This window comes from Centruroides vittatus, unplaced genomic scaffold, assembly GCF_030686945.1.
Source record: "Centruroides vittatus isolate TY-2023 unplaced genomic scaffold, ASM3068694v2 contig_565, whole genome shotgun sequence".
Taxonomy (NCBI): Eukaryota; Metazoa; Arthropoda; class Arachnida; order Scorpiones; family Buthidae; genus Centruroides; species Centruroides vittatus.
In genome coordinates this window covers 56,874-75,430 of record NW_027122336.1, presented here as the reverse complement: position 1 = coordinate 75,430, position 18,557 = coordinate 56,874, and the positions used below count along the sequence as shown (strand labels likewise).

Genomic DNA, 18,557 nt, shown 5'->3' with positions numbered 1-18,557 from the left:
GTTGGTCTGATTCAGCTCTTATAGTGGAATTATATTTCGTATACATTGTTATATTATATTCATAATCAGTAGCGTAACCAAGGTAGCCCAGATAGCCCGACATCTACCTTTGTAAGTGAATAAATGAAGAAATAATCAAATAAGTACACGAAAAAGATTTCAATATGACATGCACTTAAACACATGTATAAGCTTATACAAAATTTAAGAGCTACATCCACATTGATACAGGATAAATGGTTCAAGATCCCCTAATATCGTTTCTAGTTACGTTACTGCTCATTTAGAATAATTGTATTTCGAGTAAACGTTTTTTCTAAGTGTTCTGATTATTTAATTATTTACATTATAATATAACATAAATTATTTTTTAAGTAAAAGTGTACAAAGAATCAAATTTCAATTATTTTTAATTACAATACAACTACATTAATAATAAAGTTAGCTGATTATAATAAATCAAAATATAAAGATAATTAATAATATTCTTTTTAAATTACATTATCTAAACTAGATAAATATTTTAAAATAAATGTATTTATTCGTCAGAAAATATCTACGAATAACAATAAGATACTAAATATAATCACTTAAAGCTTCTTAATTTATTACGTAACTAAATATTCTATCAGATTCCATCTTAAATTATTTTTCTCGTGATCTTTTATGAGACAAGAGAAAGAACACAGAATAGGAGGAATTATAATTATTTTTCGATGGTATAAAATAAAAATTACTACCTGAAACCAAAGTTCTTTATGAGAAAACTCAGTTTTGACATATATATTGCATGAAAATAGTAAATAATACTTGATCAAACATTAGTTCTCTTTACATTGATGAAAAAAAATCTATTTTTTTAATTATTATATTAATTAATCCAGCTCAACTACATGCTACAAGAAATTCCTTTTGATGAAATAATAAATTATCTTCATTATTTTTTAAATTTTTGATAGATTCTACTTAGCAATTATATATTAAAGAAAAAAAAAACAATTTAATATTTTTCATTTCTGTAAATTTTTTCAGAGTTATAATTAGGGACATTTGACACATTTGTGTTAGCTCGAACTATCTCGCATTCTTTAGTCGTTTATTTGTATTATAACGAAGCAAATAAAGAAAAACTAATCTCATTATCCATCTGGAATATAATAATGAGCATATATTATTATCTCGAATATTAAAATACTTTATCGTTAATTACAACTTATCCTTAACAATATTTATAAATAAAAGTTTTAAGAATGAGAGAAAAAGAACATTTTCAATTGATCGAGTTACTGTTTTCATTAGGTTATTGGAGAAAAAAAGAGAGAAAAAAAAATGTTTTTTCCTGTGGTAGAGAAATTTTACACAGAAAAGGAGGCGAGACGATAAGCCAAGAGAATAAGTTCTAGACATAAAATTTAGGTAAAATCCGAAATATCGATTTTTCATCAACTATTGTTTTAGTATTCGACCGATATAATAGCACTTCTACACATTAAATTGTCTTTTTTAATTTTAATATTTTATCGAAATTACTTTAAAACTTTTCAGAACATTCCTAATTTATTTTTAGACACTTTTGACAATCGTAAATATCCAAACTTGGTTGTCAAGATTTTTAAAGTAACATTTTCATCACGCAGAATAATTAGTTACAATTCAGAGCGGAGGAAGATGTTCTTTTAATCTCGATATTTTTGTTATCTTATTCAAATATGCTGAATCTGATGTATTTAAAATTTTAAATCGAAATTATTTATTAATTAATTTAATAAAACCATTCCAAAAATATAAAAGAAAATAATTTAAATGTTTAGAATTCAATTTTAAAGAGGAATATTATTTTTAGAATGTGCTAGTTTAGTCCATTTTCCTTGTTAAAACAATGAACGAGTTTATAGTATTTTAAAAATTTAAACTATTCTTAAAATTTAAACATTTAATTTAAATAACAATAATAAGTATTTATTGATAGGATGGAATAATAAATAACACTTTCTGATGGTACTGTTTAAAATTTTATATTAAATTCTATATATTTGTTTGGACGTTCTATGGGGATTCGTGCTTAAAAATTTAATGTCGTGCTTATTTATTAAACAAATGTTCAATAAATAAATTTAACTGGCAACAATATTGTTTAAATCTTAAATATATTTAAGTTTTAAACATAAATCTGATTGCATGATTTCTGCCTATAAATCTTTCAGTCCTAGTTTAAATTTGAATTTAAATTTTTAAACGATTTTATCAATATTTTAGATTCGGCAAATTTTACTATTTTTTACGCCTAATTTTTACCATAAAAATAATTTTTATATTTCAATTTTTTTTTCTAAATATAAATAATTAAAATTAATTGTAAACACTATATAAAATTTAACTCGTTCTAAAATCAGACTTGAAAAATCACGCTTATAAACATTTCACCGTCAACCACTAAGCTGACAAACAACAAATAATTTTTGTAGGAAACTTTTAAATGTTTTCGACCCAACATCTGTCTTTCATTTTCTTTACATCATGCTGTGAAAGCAAACCTCTCCACAACCAACCAACCTATTCTCTTTCAATGAATGTCAAGTAACAGGAGGACTCTAAATCTGTCAACAATTTAACAACCGATAGAAGAAAAAAAAAGAAAAAATTCTAGATAAACTTAACGATCTGTAAGAGAGTTGTCAAAGTATAAATTTTAAAACACCGTTACCTTTTAAGTAAAAAAAAAAAAATATATATAATAGTTAAAAAAGTGTTCTAAAAATTATCTAGATTGCATTTTAAACAAGTTTTAAATATTTTTTTCCACTCATTAACCTGTCGTAAAGGCTGAAATTAACACAGAAAAACTTTCGATACAACGAACATTTTAAAGTATTTAATTATGCATTGTAGTTATTGAGACTTCAACTAATTAGTTAATAAAGTTTTGATAATCATTCAGTAATTTATGCTTTGCTAATTGATAAATCTAGTAAACCCATTCAAATTTAGTTTATCAATATAATTAATAATATATATAATTTACTGCGAAAGATTGTATATTATATATAATTTTTCTTATTAAAAAAAAGATATTCATTCTGCAATTTAAATAATAAAAAATTACTTTTTAAATTACTTTCCTTTCGAGAAAACTGTACATCAATAAAATTTATCTAATGTTTATTTTGAATAATTTAAAATATTTTACGATAATATATATTACTCTCTATTTGATTATAGTAATTTATTTGTCGTGAAATTCGAGTAAAATTATCAAGAGGATATTTTAAATGCGAAAATGTACTGTAAACAACTTTGATCAGAACGAACTATTAAAAGCAATGCAACAACAGACAGCATCAGTACAGCCCAGTATCGATTAATTCTGTTCTTTGAAATACCTTAGAAAGTGTATTTTTCACGTTACTAAATATGCACATTTATATAAAAATTCTTTTTGATAAGTTTAAGTTTGGATAGACGGACAAATGATCTTATTCTTTAATGGAAATGTCTTCCTTTCTCTGCCATTTTTTCCCTTTTTTTTCCTCTCCATATCTCGACTTATATAGTTCATTATATATACCTTAATGCAATTTCGCAATTTAATTTAAAGCACTCTCAGTTTTGTAGTTTTTCGAAAAAGTACTTTTATTTACTTTTTTATAACTTTTGAATTAATTTATTTTCATTAAAATGTGGAATATTTGATGTATTCTTGTTAACAGTGATTGAGACAGATTGAATGTGTTATATAATTTTTTTTTATTCAAATAAAAAATTGACTTGAAATTCTAGTTTTATTAAAAATATAGAATACGAAAGAAAATATTAAATATTAATTGTTATTAATGTGTACTGTACATTAAAAAAAATTGCATAGTTTTCATTTTTTATATATAAATACCTACATTAACTCAAAATTCATTTATAATTAGAAGAAAAATATATTAAAGTGAAGAAAGATTCGAGAATTTTCCTCTCTTTCACACTAATGCATGGTAATTATCCCATAGAAAGTATGGTCTTTCCTATTCTTCATTAAATAATGAACATGTCGTCACTTGTGAAAACTTTATTGTATGAAAATTAGATAAGAAAAGCAAAACAATTGTAGATATTGTTCTCGATTTTCTTTGGAATAACATTTTCATTATGTCGATTTGTGATAAAGGAATTGTGGCATTTTTTTCTTTGTTGGTAAGACTTTTTTTTTTGTTTGAATTTTTTAGAAATCGACAACAAAGACATTTATCAAAATGCTCTTCTGTTCGTCGAATCGTTAAAAGAAAGTCTAACGCACTGTACATAGTAATTTAGAGAAAAACATGAACATTTTTATAATGTTAACGGCTGATAATATTCAGAATTGATTGTTTGTGTTATTTTTTTAAATAAAAGTTTTAAGAAATATCACAGTATCGCTTAAAATAATTGTTTTCCAGTGCCAATTTTCAGTAAGTATAGTACATTTCCTTAATATTATGGAAATGTTTGATCGAATTTTGATGAAAGTTTTATACACTTATATATATATATATATATTGAAAAAGTTCAATTAAATTTGGCTAAATAGATTAATCAGTATCATAAATTATACAACAGTAGCATAGGTGTGATGTTTTAATCATATATAATAACGTTGAAAGCTAACAGGCTACGGTTCACGAGTTTCTTTACTGATTATTATTTTTTTATCTTATTAATATTAAATTGTCTAATGGTAATCACATTATCTAGTTAGTATTTCCGCAGTAAGATAGGCGTATCACTGATGGTAGCACCAGTTTTGGTCATTAGACTAAAAATTGTTCCGAAGTACGAAGGTTTTATCTGATGTCAAATGAATTTCCGTATAGTTTACGGCTTATCTTTGAAGCTATTTGACTTCATTGATAGCTAAAGGATAATCAAGCATGTGACTTAGTTACTTACAAGTTAAATTAGAAAATTGTCGTATGTCGATAAGGTCGAGAGTTCCGAATTTGATACGCATACTCCATACAAACTTGAATCTGTAGCACAAAAATGTTTAAAAGTTTGGAAACGTTGATTTATTCAATTACTTTTATAGACACGCTTCTTATCTACTGAATGCTTGATAAAAAAAATTGGAAAATTTCACCAGAATAAACTTATATATACAGTATATTGTCAATTTTTAAGTTATCGAGTAAAAATATTGTTTTTACCCGATGGGTTAATGTAACCTTTGGTGCCAAGATGGCGGCTCATCATTGATTCCAGCAAGGAAACAGTGGGACGCACGTTCTAACCTAACCTAACCTATTCTAATAAATCACCATAATTATTAGCAACCAAATTATTAGAATAGGTTAGGTTAGGTTAGAACGTGAGTCCCACTGTTTCCTTGCTGGAATCAATAACGAGCCGCCATCTTGGCACCAAGGGTTACATTAACCAAATAAGGTTTAGGAAATACTTTATAAGAAGGAAAATATAAAAGATTAGATTAGGAAATTACATAAATAATTAAATATAAATTAAAATAAATTGATAAAAATATAGAAATAGAAAAATGTTTAATAAAAATAATTAAATAATAACATCAAAGAGTAAACTAATAAAAAAGAAAATTAAAAATCATATAAAAAATTTTTAAAACTCGTGAATGCTTAGAATTTAGCTTAAAATAGAAAATACATAAATGTATATTTTTATCTAGAATAAATTCAGGAAAAGATTTAAGTTCACAACTTATGATTAAATGCATTTCGTAACATATAGTCTATAAATGCGAGCCGGATGAATCGATCACGTCAACAGATCTCCACATAGATCTAGCCAGTCAGTTTTGCACATAGCTGCATTTTTCAAAGATCACGTTAAATGCTGAAGTGCATAAAAACAGGCAAGATGCCATTGATAACAGGAAGCGAAAGCCGAGCACGACGGTCGACATAAAGTCATTCATTGTGACGCCAATGATTACAGAAAAATAAAAGGAAAAAAACCTTTAATCGCTCTCATTAACTCTTTGTAATGATAATTTATATGCACGTATACATACTTCCAATAACAGAAAATTTAGTACAAAAATATATTATTGTTCTTGTAAGAAAGATTTCCAAGCAGTTAACAACGTTTAATGATTTATTAATTATCACTTGATTAAGGATAATCCTATATTTAATCATTAATTTTAAGGAAAAAATTTATATGGTATATTACTAATAATTATTTTAATTAAGACTTATTTTAAGACTTTGAAGAATAATTAATGAATCAATTTAAATTTTAATATTTAATAAATAGAATTTTTTAAATAAGGCAATACGCAGACGGTTGTAAAAATTCCCTGAAATCCTTTTTATTTTTAAAATAATTAGATTTAAAATAGCAAATTTTTAAAAATAAAATAATAGGAAAAAAAAATATTTTTTTTTCGACTTTAAAATATAGCAATGATTTATAAAACTCCCAGAAAAAAATTCACCATCATCACAACTAGTAAAAACGGTTGCATATAAGTAACTTTAATTACGATTATTTAACAAATAATTTATTAAAAAATTGACAGAATTATTTTAAAATTTTATATCATTTCTCCTTATTTCTCTGTTTTATTCTTTCATCATTGTTTTTCTTCTATACTTTCTCTTTCAATAGATTGTTCTCCACGAATAACTGCATTTTGTTTTCTTTCAATATTTCATCTTTGCGTCAGATCTAGAGATCTGATAGCCATTCACCACCCACTTGGCTTGGAAAATTTATAACACGTTGGATAATCTTCACAGCAAGGTAAATTTACTATTGAACGAAATAACTTACCTGTCAATGAGTATCAACAAACCGACATATTGTAAGAAAGCATCTGCAATATATTTAGCATTAAATCTCGATCCGATTGAATAACAAATCGTGAAATTTTCTTGTTTCTAGTTGTTAGAAAAATTGTGTTTTGGCGTTTAGTTGCTTTATTATGTTATTTAAGATGTTTAATTTACATTTTTCGCTTAAATTTATTCTTTTTTTTTTTACACTTAGAACCATCAAAATTGGCATAAAATGGAGCATGCTATTAAGGTTTGTTATAACGGACCTTCTAACTCCTTGGTTGATGTGAACTTTTTAAGAGGGAGAGAAAGTAAATTTAAAATTGGTGAACACAACATCTGGATTAATAATAATAGTAAATACTTTCCTTCCCAAAATTAAAGATTTTCATAATTTTCCATATTTCTTTGCTACAGGAGTTGTTTAAATTTAAAATTAAAGTACCGGCTGTCTGTCATTGGCAATAAAACAAACCAACAACTTTAATAAAATCTTGAATTAAACTTTCTAATTTTATAATAAAAAAAAAAGTCAAAGTAAGAATGTGTGTTTATGAAATGAATATCAAATATATAAAGTATCTTCTTTAGAAATAGTTTTACTGTGTTTTTGAGAAGCGAAATTACTTTAATATTAAAAGAGAATTACCATAAAGAATAATCCATAAATTAAAAAATAAAATTTATTTTTATAAACTAAACTAAAAAACAATTGAATCTTAATTTTTAAACATTATTTATTAATAAATTTGCGATTATTATTAAATTAAACTTAGATGTCTTATATAATTTTTAAGTAAAATATAAGACATAGTTTTAATTTTCTATATATTTAACACAAATTTACAACAATTTACACATCGTAAATATGAAAAAATCGATAGCAGATATTGCATTGAACTTATATTTTACACACATTATAGGATATTTTGAATATAATTTAACTAGTTTTAAGATGTGTGTCGATTTATATATAAGTTATATATGTTTATATTATATAATTAAAGCAATTCTTTTCAGTTTGCTTAATTTCTATGGAATCTTCATATTTAAATAAAGACACTTTTTCATCAAGCATTTGATCTTTATTTTCTATCACTTCCTTTCTTTCCATAATTTACTCCTCTATTCATTAGAACATTTTTCTTTTCTTGTCCTTTTGAACTACTGTATTGCTTTTTTCAAAAGACTAACATGTGTGCTTTCCTTTATATTGTATTCGTGTGTTCGTACATTATTAATATATGGTATAATTAAAATCGATTTAATATAAAAAAAATAAGTAAAAAGAAATTCGTGATTTTCACGCGATGACATCTATTGTTTCTCAGAACAATTCATAACAAGAAACGGAAGTTATTATGAGTTAAAAACAATTTAATTTTGCGGTTATAATACTATAGTAATATATAATAATAACAATAATAATAATAAACAGTATAGCAGAAAAATATACTCGTTTATGCCAGATTATTGCTTTTTAATAAATTATAAAAATTAATGAATAGAAAAATATTTCGAGTGAAACATTAAAATCGTCTATTTTCACGAACAATTTAAGCGAGCGTTTAAATAAATGTCTTTTCATCAGTATTTTAGCGATAATTAAATGTTAAAATAATTTAGTTTATGTGGTAAATGCTTTCCTAATGACGCGTTTAGTTTAAACAAAACGTCAATTAGAGAATTGACAACCATTCAGATAATTAAAATATGTAGGAAGTAGCAGCGTGACTAACAATTATAAAATTATCAACATATTAATAAATCACTTTTTTAAATTTTGAAAAAAGAAAAATATTATCGTCTAATCTTTAGAAATATATAAAAATAAATTCGATCATCTGTATTTGAATATTGTAATTCATAAAAATCTGTTGAAAAATCTTTGTATATATATATTATTTAGAAAAAGTGAGTAGAAAATAATATATATCAGTTGAAAAGTCGTGTCATTTTGACAGCTAAATGAGCGTGAAATTCTTGCTTGCAGTTATAATGCACGGTTATAATAACACACAATACCAGAACTATTGTAACATTCATTGCAATGAGTTCTATCAGCTTTGCAAGTTACAGAAAAGTTTTGCTGTTGTGTTTAGTATAGAAAATCTATATTTACTCGAGAGAAATATATATAGGTCTTTATAAATATAGACTTTTACACTTGTATAAAAATACACATTGATTAAGTCTAAGTCTAAGTCTATTTTACAGTGAAGTATAATTAATTCGATATTCAAAGTTCTGTTTATAATCTAGAGTTTATGAAAGATTCTAAACAAAAGCGAGCTACTGAGGGAGATTACTCTTCCGTTACGTTCTAACAAAAATAAGATCTTTCGTTAACAATAACACTATAGTAATGGCTAAAATTGTAGCGGTTAAGTGATGCTATAAATATAAAATGTATACAGTAAATAATGAATTTAAACTCGGCTTTGAACAAAATATACTCAACGATTTGATTATCATATCCCTTTCACTGTCATCAGCTGGAAGGAAAAATTACCGTTTTAGTGAATACGAAGAGCATCTTGATGAAAGATTATGCATTCTGTGTAAGTATGATAGTTTGAATGAGTCTTTACGCTACATGGAGTACCCAACATAGCATGACGAGTTAAAGAAAAAGGCTATAATCAGATTCTGCTATCCGAATAATTACTCTGACATTTCCTATCAGTGATTACTATCTTGTTTGATTTCATTGAAAAAGTTCCACAGACGTAGATTGCCTCCGCCTAATGGATATTTATCGAGTAGCGGACATGTTTCGTTTCCACTAAATTTATTGCAAATAATTTAATTCTAAAGAAACTAAATTATAAATACAGATACATTTTCCTAAAATAAATTATAAAATCTATAAATTTAAACGATTTAAGTAGTGTCTAACGTTGAGAGAGGTGTTGCTATGACAGATCCATTTGGTAGTTATCGATAGATGCAACTACTCATTTAAATAGACGAAGTTAAAGATTTATAAATATTCATTTTATCGGATCTAGAGATAAACAAGAGTTTTAGGACCGAAAAAAACATAAAGGATCAACAGTAATGATGCAGGAAACACTTAAAGACTTCTGACAGATATCTATTATTGACAAGCGAGCAGAAACATCGCTTGGCAATTTCTAGTTGTCCAGTTACTAGAGAACAAGTTGTCATTATCGTGGATGTAGTAATTGATGTCATTAAGTGAGAGACCGAGAGGATAATAAAAAAAAAAATCTGTACTATGAACTAATGGTCTGTATGAATTCACGTTATATTGCAAGAGACGATTTCTATAAATGATGGATACTCCGGAATTTCATTTCGTATCAATTAAAAAGAGAATTCTCTTTTTACTTTAATCGTATATACTATTATTTTTTATCTACTCGAACGGAAATCATTATGAATTTTTTCAAGAATAATTTTCTTTAATAACATACCTTTAAAAAAAAAATTCGGAAACGTCACTTAGTTCTTAAAAAAAAATTCTTATTGTTTTAACGTAAAGCATTTGACATTTTTATTAATATAATAAAAATGACATAAATTAGAAAAAGAAAACTGAGGCAATTTAAATTATTTATGAAGTAAAACCATTTAGTTTATTTATTAAAAAATTATTCTTGGATTGCAGTCTGTTATTAAAAAAATATTTAACTTTCGGTTTTATGACGCTTAGATTTATAAATTTTAATTCCTTTTTTTTTTAATTTTATATGCTCCTGTTTAATAAAGTAAATATTTTACAACAAATGTTTGTTTAAAAATTTTAAATTGACCAAATAAGGCGATGAGCTCTTAGATTTAATCGTATAGAACGATTTTAATTCTTAATTTAAATTTCAAAAGCTTTAAAATTAATGAATTATTATTGGAAAATAAAATGAGATATAAGAGAATTGGTCATTTGTAATATAATATTTTTTTATTTGCTTTATTTAAATTAAATATTAAATAGAAAACTAAATATATTCTGGCTAATATTTATTACAATATTTTAAATCAGCAAAAGCAGAGAAATTTGGACTTTTTATTTTAAAAAATATATATATATAATATGAAGAAAATAAAAATAAATTCATTTAAGTCGCTACGAGAATAAAATTTCTACTCTTCGAAAAATGTGTTGCTTGAATTTTATTCTTAAAAGTCATTTTAACGTTTTTCTTTTTTTATATGAATAAATAATTCGGTAAAAATTTCATTTTGTATTCATATATACGCCATATTATCACCGGTTATAATTTATTTTAAAAAAATAAAAGACAGATTTTTGTCTTTTTTTCTTTTTAGCAGGTAGATTTACAATTTTTCTAATAAGTAAAAACTTAGTCATTTAAAGGAAATAAAGGGTCCAAACCGATTAAGTTCTTGTAAAAATTTTTAAAGAAAACTAAACTAAGCTTAAGATAGAACATAATTTTAAAGCTCTTTTTTTTCGTTTTTTAAAGACATGTTTAATATTTCTTTTGATGTTTTCACGTGGGAAACAACAGACGAAAAGTCGAAAACAACTTGTATTAGTGTTTTCCCCCTCATCTTCCTTCCTTTTTTTTCTACTTCGAATTGAGTTTCTTTGCAAAAGAGATTAAAAATAGAAAGTCGGATAGATTATTACGAAGAAAAATAATAAAATTGAAATCTGTAAACATTTTCAATGTGATGATAGGACGTTTTATAGTTTATTTTCTTAATTTTTTTAAAATATTTTTTCTTAAAAATGTAACAGATAATAAATTTTAGCTTGGATATTATCATTAAATCATACTTTCATTTTTTCTACTGAAGAATTAATTAATTTTTTTAATCATTCGTTTGTTTATAATGCATTTTTAGTATTATTTTTTTTTTTTAAATACTGTATTTACTTTTTAAAAATAATTTTAAAAATAATTTTAACAAAATTTTCTAATTAAAAGAATTTATTAATCGATTGCTACTATAAAAATATATTATATCTATAACATAAAAGATACATATTTTTTTTACTTTTTTTAATAAACTGAAATAAATTAAATTCAGCTTTTTTAAAGTATACTTTTATTAATTACATATAAAAATGCAATTTGTTTCTTGTAGTTTCTATATTAAATTTTTAGACTAGAATAAAAAGGTTATTTAAATTTTATATTTGGTAAAAAAAAATAATGTATTAAAGTTTTTTTGATTTAGTTAGGGAAATTTATTTTTAAAAAAATCGGAAGATTGTTTCTAGGCTAGTTCAAAAATTCAATTAATTGAAAGTTTGTTGACTTTTCTCAAATATTAGGAAGCGAAATTTTTCACTATGTTAATAAATTATCTTAGAAATAATCTACATATACTTACTTTAACGTGAAAATATGCAGAATAAAAAAAAAAAAAAAAAATACATTTAAAAGTTGAAAATTATTATTACCTAGGCACTCATCATGCGGTAAAAATATCTGTGGAGTAATAAGAAATAAGAAAGAAAAAAAAATTCAAGACTGATCAACGAAGTTGAAAAATATAACTTCTATCAAAACAATCACGATTGGAATTCCTAGGTGCACAACAATTTTTGTTTCTCGTTCCATTTTTATTCTCTTCAATCAAACAATGCCAAGTTTGCTATTGCTAACTGTAAGTTCTGCAAATATTTCACGAATGGCAGTGTCTCTTGAGAAGTAGAATTGCTATAGCCGAGTAGGAGGGGGCAAAAAACACATTCAAATTCGAGAGAATCAAGAAGATAATAAGCAAAGAAGTTTTTCTATAAACCAGAAATGATCGCAGAGAAGAATCCCGAAGGCATCGTGAAGAACTTATAGAAAGATGTGGCATCATTTCTGTGCTTAACGACCCCTCACAACCGCAGCTAGCGTGAAGGTTAGGAGATGCTTTCGTGCATGTTATGATGGTATTTTTTCTATTCTTTGAAACTAGTACTTATTCTAATGACAGAAGGTCGACAAGATCCTTATTGCATGTTAAGTCGAAGCACTTACTATATAAGTCTGGAAAGAGGCGATTTACAAAAATGAGAATGTTTGTTTTTTTTTTATATATAAATATATCAGACTACCTTTATTATCTAAATATGCTACCATTTTTGATACTTAATCCTTTAAAAATAAGCGCCCATTAGTATAAATTACACATAGGATATAAAGTTACAAAGATACAGCTTAAAATATATTTTATATTTAAATAAAACGTCGATAAAACTGAGTTGTCAGATATTTAAATGGAAATTGTGCAGCAAAGGTCATTTCTTCCATGCTCAAAAATGATCTAAAAATAGATAAATCCTCCTAGATTCCTTCCAACCATCTATCTTAGGTTTAGAAGTAGAAGTTTATCATCTGAAATTTCATCCAATGTGCTTCCAGATCATTATTTATCCTTATAACGCATCGGATAAATTTTACACTTTCTACTCAGGTAAAAGGTGCAATATGTTTTTTGTCAATGATTATGTTTTTAGTTATACAAACTAATGGAACATATACGAAAGCAATAAATAAAAAGTATATTTTAAAATCATTTATAAAATATTATACGAGTTTTTTTTAAGGTTTTTATCGATATTAGATTTTTGGAAAGGAAAAATTGATCGAGTTTCTTAATTGTAACTGTAGGATAGATTTCGATTTCCACTACTTCTGTTATAAACTTTTCGGCCTTTCTTCTCGCCCTTGGGAATCTTTTATAATTTTCAAAGCAAGAAGTTTAAAAATCAAAAATTTAATTCAAAAAAACGTGATTAAAAGAATAAATTTCCATTAAAAGAATCTACACAGCAACCAGTGCCCATTTAATTTTTTGTTTTTCTTAAGACATTTAAGCAAATTGCTATATTTGTCATTTGTATGCTGTCTAATTATGTCTGCTAAAGACTAACCAAAAGGAAATTAAATGAAATTTTTCTTGACTAAAATTATGCATTATGACTTTTGAATATGCGAAATATATTTTAAGTATCTATTGAAGGAAACTTCCAATTAGTGTACTGTGACGATAAACATCATTTTTCTTCTTTTTTTTCTGAGGTTCTGCTTGGCCTCTTCACCGCTTCCTGGAATAATTCATCTTACATAAACCCGTTTGTAACGCCAGTATGTTGGTCACGAGAGCTGTCATTACTCAATCTGTTCTAGGGTCGAATGATCACTCCAAGCAAACAGCAGAGGTGGAAAATGTTCTAATTTAGGGCAAAGTAGCAACACCTATTGTTACATTACAACATCGAGATAGACAAAAGTGAATAAATCTCGCCTTTTTTCTTCGTGCGAAATTTGTTCATATTAAATTATCCTATTTCATAACGTCGTTTTGTTGCTTTGTCTGTTTTTCTTTTTTTCAAGGTAAGTAAGCTGTAGGAAATAGGCGTATAATCGTTTGTAATAAATAAATAATTTATTATTAATTAAACAGAAGATTTAATCTGGCGTAGAATTGTTAAATTTAACTTAGTTTAAAAACATATCACGTGCCTTCAAAAAAGTGTGAAATTCTTAATGTTTTTGGAGAATTTAAGCCTTTTTCAATCTTTTTAAGAATTCTTTCGTTTCACTCGATATTGACCTCTTGATCCTCTATCCTTAATTTCCTCTAGATTCCAAAGTAGCGTTATCACTATGATCATCTGCAAAGCCTCTTATTCTTTCTGGTTTCTTGCCAATTTCCGAACCTTTGTCACAACCGCAGCAGCTACTTAATCTTGCCAAAGTTTCTTTTTTAACTTATCTTTTCTTTTATAATTTAATAAAGTAGTGAAAATCATAAATAAATTCGATAAACAAGAATATTTGTATAAAATATTACTTAGATGAGAAATAAAATGAATTATTATATTAAAAAAGAGAGAGAGAGAGAGACATAATTTACCGTGTAATGGTTCGACTCGCCTGATTTACCCTCCATTTCTTCTGTTACAGGTCGTTTCTAGTTTTGTTAACATTACTGACCTACATTAGTTTTGATTATGAATTTTGAGAATTTTTTTGAAATTCTAGAGTTTTGAATGACACGAAATTTAAACTCGGGTTTTTACAGATGCTTGTGGCCTTTATGAGTCATTTGAGGCGTTCCCTTTCTAAACTACACAGAAAAGGACAGGATATTGTATCAATTATTAGACCCTTCTTCAAACAAAATGTCGTTTATTTGACACGTGGGACATATTTGTCCCTCGAAAATTGCACATGATTTATAATTGCAGGTATAGAAGGAAAATGAGATCCTTTACCAAACATAATTGCTCCTCTCTTAGATGGAACTTTAAGCTAGTCCTTCAAATCACCCAATTAATTCATAACAAAGTTAATTTATTAGGGGATTTTCCCTTTAAATTTCGGGTTGATTGCTATCTTTAATGAATCAAAATTACTCTGTAAAAAATAAAAAAGTCAATGTTTGATTATCTAACATTAATAATCGCTTCGTAAAAAAACCATATCGAAGCTCCTGTCAGGTTTCAGATTTATATGCCTGAATGGCTATAAAAAAATTTTTGCGAAGGTGAAATGTGCCTTAACGATTTTAATTCATCCGAAAAATTCAGGATTCAATATTTTGTAAAAGTGTATTGATGGAGAAAGGACGCCTCAGGATATTGGATACAGGAGACACTGCATAAAAAGATCAAAGGCTCCTCTCTTAGTATCTGATCTGACAAGCAATACTTTGTGTGTTGCTCTCAGAATTTCGAATATTTATTAAAACAGCACGTGTTAAATTTTATTCTAATGAAAAATAACACAATTATATAATGTATATTTTAACACTGATATTATTTTAATTTTTATTAAATAGGAATAATCAGACTATAAACTTTTCCAGAAATATACCAATTTGAAGAGGTATTAAGTTACTTAAGGGTAATTATCTTGTGTTCGGTTTCCCATTCAGATTTTTAAGTGTCAACATGTAATCTTTGGTGTTTCAAAATTGCCTTATTGGGAATATCCGCTTATGTTTATACATATTTGTGTTTTCTTTTCTTTTTTGGAAGATATTGAAGAGAGAATACGAATTCGTCGGAAAAGAACAAATAAAACGTGAAAGGAAACAAGAATAGGAGTACATCATCACCTTAAAACGTTATAGGAAATGACAGAATGCATTTACCTGGTAGGAAAATATCTGACAAAATCAATGGAGGCTTTCAGAAATAAAGATGGGGCGAAGTAGACTTTTAAAAAAAATGATTCGTAATAGGTTTCTCAGTGACTCCCCGAGGTCCAACGTGCATTCCTTTTTACGGTTACACCACGACAGTTTCACAAAACCGATCCAGCCTTGCATCCTCCTCCCCTGGGGAGGTTCCTTCTTACCCGGAACTGTGTCAATAAAATGTGACGTGCACTGTCATGACTGGATCGACAGCATTGGCCACTTCTTTCGCTAAAGATTAAAGGAGAAAAACTTTCCGAGAAAACTTCATAATGCTGTTGTAGTGTGAACGGATCATAGTACTGTACTGTATAGTACATTCATCAAAAATATAATGTAATTTGTTAGCCAAAAACATCACTTTTTACTTATCATTCGTCATTTATCTAATTAGATTATCAATTAACTCGATTATTTTTAAAGACTTTATTTTAATTAGATCTTTCGGTGTTCTTATTAACAATATAGTTAAACATCTCTGAAGATGGAACCACACTGAGCACAAAAACATAGCTCCCTTTAACTTATTTTCTATTATTAACACAATTATTGTTAATAATAATAAGATTTGAAGGTCTCTACAAAGTTTAAAATGAATATAGGGAAGAAAAGTGAATAAATGAAAAATCTGTCAAATATTATTTGTTCAAATAGAATCGATTTTAGCATACGTCATGAAAGAGACAAAGACTAAAAATCAAATCCTTAACTAAGCTTCATTAACTAACTTCAAAGAAACACGAAAACTTTAATAAAACTAAAAATTTTTATTTAAAGTTTCTTTTCCGGTATCTCACAACACGCGCTTTTAATCAACGTGTATAAGAGCAAGCAAAATCCCCAAGAGCAAAGTATAAATATGCATTAACAATTTAATTATCTTTATTATTATCATCATTTATATTTAAAAATTTAATAATATTCAGAATCGATTAATATGGAAATCAATTCTAGAGTAAACATATTATACTAACTGTTCTCTTAGTTCATAGTTTAAAATACAGAACGTATTCTAAAAGAACCACGCGATAAGAAAACATTTCGTTGTAAAGAATAAAAGAAAAGAAATATGAAACAATAAAAATAAGAAAAAAACTCACCACAACGGCTCCACGTTGTAGTTAAAAAGATGTTTTCCTGAATGGGACGAAACACGGTCGCACCTGCACACAACCACAAACGATCAGAACCGAGTCACAGAATGTGCACCAAGTTTCCTCTACTACTAGAAACGTTTTTACGAGACTGCGCAGTTTATTTGTAGTTAGATATGTTGGGAAGAACAACATTCTAGTTAAACCGGTTCGAACAATAAGGGGGTCACGATTTTCTCGTGTAGGAGGTAGTTAAAAAATGTTCCGAAGATTAGCGTTAATGGAAAATCCGGCTGATAACCTTGTTTTGATAGACACACTATAAATATAACCTATCAAAATACGACTTGTTTGATAGATAAACCCATTAAATAAGATTGTTATATATATATATATATATATATATTGATGTATCTTATAAATATTAAAATAGAGTTAATACATTCAATTCCTATATGTAATTTATAATATTGAAAACTTTTTAGTTTAAATAATTTTAACAGATGTAAATGAAGTATGTTTAAGTTACGCTGTTTTAATATATATATACATATATATATATATATATTTTTTTTTTTTTCCTGTGCTTATTCCTTCTTAGCACGATAGACCTAGTTTTTATGGGTAATATGTTAAGAAAATCGATTCTGAAATTATTAAAAGAAATTGATTTTATAGATTTGATATATTTAGGCCTATATAATCCTCTTAAAAAATTATTTAGCTTATTTATAATTTCTGTATAGTGTTATATATTAATTATTTGATGATTTAAAACAATAATAATAATATCTATTAATTAATTAATTTTTAAATGAATTTATGGATAAAAACGTTTTTATTAAAAATTCTATTTTTTAATTTATCGAAAATTCATGATCAAAATGGCCGTGAATTTTTAAGATGGATCAATTTAACATCGTCTCGAGTCAATAAAGAATGTCTTAAATGAGTTTTTTTTTTTTTTTTTTTTTGATGTTTTCTGGATAAGATTAAAATCTCTATTTAGAAATTGAGAATTTATGTTTAATCAAAGATGAGTTTCATTAATGATAATCTTGGAGTAAGATTATTTTTAAAATTCATTTTAAAAATTTTTAAGAATCAAGAATTTAATTTTAAATTCTTGAAATTTTTAATCTAAAATATTGCTCAAGTAGAATGAAACAACTCGTTTAAAATTTAATTTTTTTTATTAAGAAAAAAGTTATATACAGATGTATACATTTATTGAAATTTTTATATTAAGTAAAATATAATTAAATCATTATCACGATCTTGTTGCAATTTAAAAGTACATTTTTTTAAAAAAATAATAATAATAAAAAATTAAATACTTTTAATAGAAAGTAGAAGTACCACATTCATTTCTTATTTAAAATAAAATACGCTATAAAAATTGCATAAAAATAATTTCAATTTTAAAAATTTAATTAAGAATGCTATTTTAATGTTATAGAAATGTTAATAATCATTATTTAAATAAATATATATATATATATATTTTATTTAAAGCGATTAATTTAAAGAAAAAATTAGACTTTTA

At 25.7% G+C, this 18,557-nt stretch overlaps 1 protein-coding gene across 1 annotated transcript in view; it reads right to left on the bottom strand.

Moving 5' to 3' along the window:
• LOC136978990 (uncharacterized) overlaps positions 1–17,135 on the bottom strand; it is a 147,934-nt gene extending 130,799 nt beyond the window's left edge. Inside the window, exon 1 of the mRNA XM_067274869.1 lies at positions 17,018–17,135. The gene's annotated coding sequence lies outside the window, so the exon portion shown is untranslated. The remainder of the gene's footprint in view (positions 1–17,017) is intronic.
• Between the last annotated feature and the right edge of the window lie 1,422 nt (positions 17,136–18,557).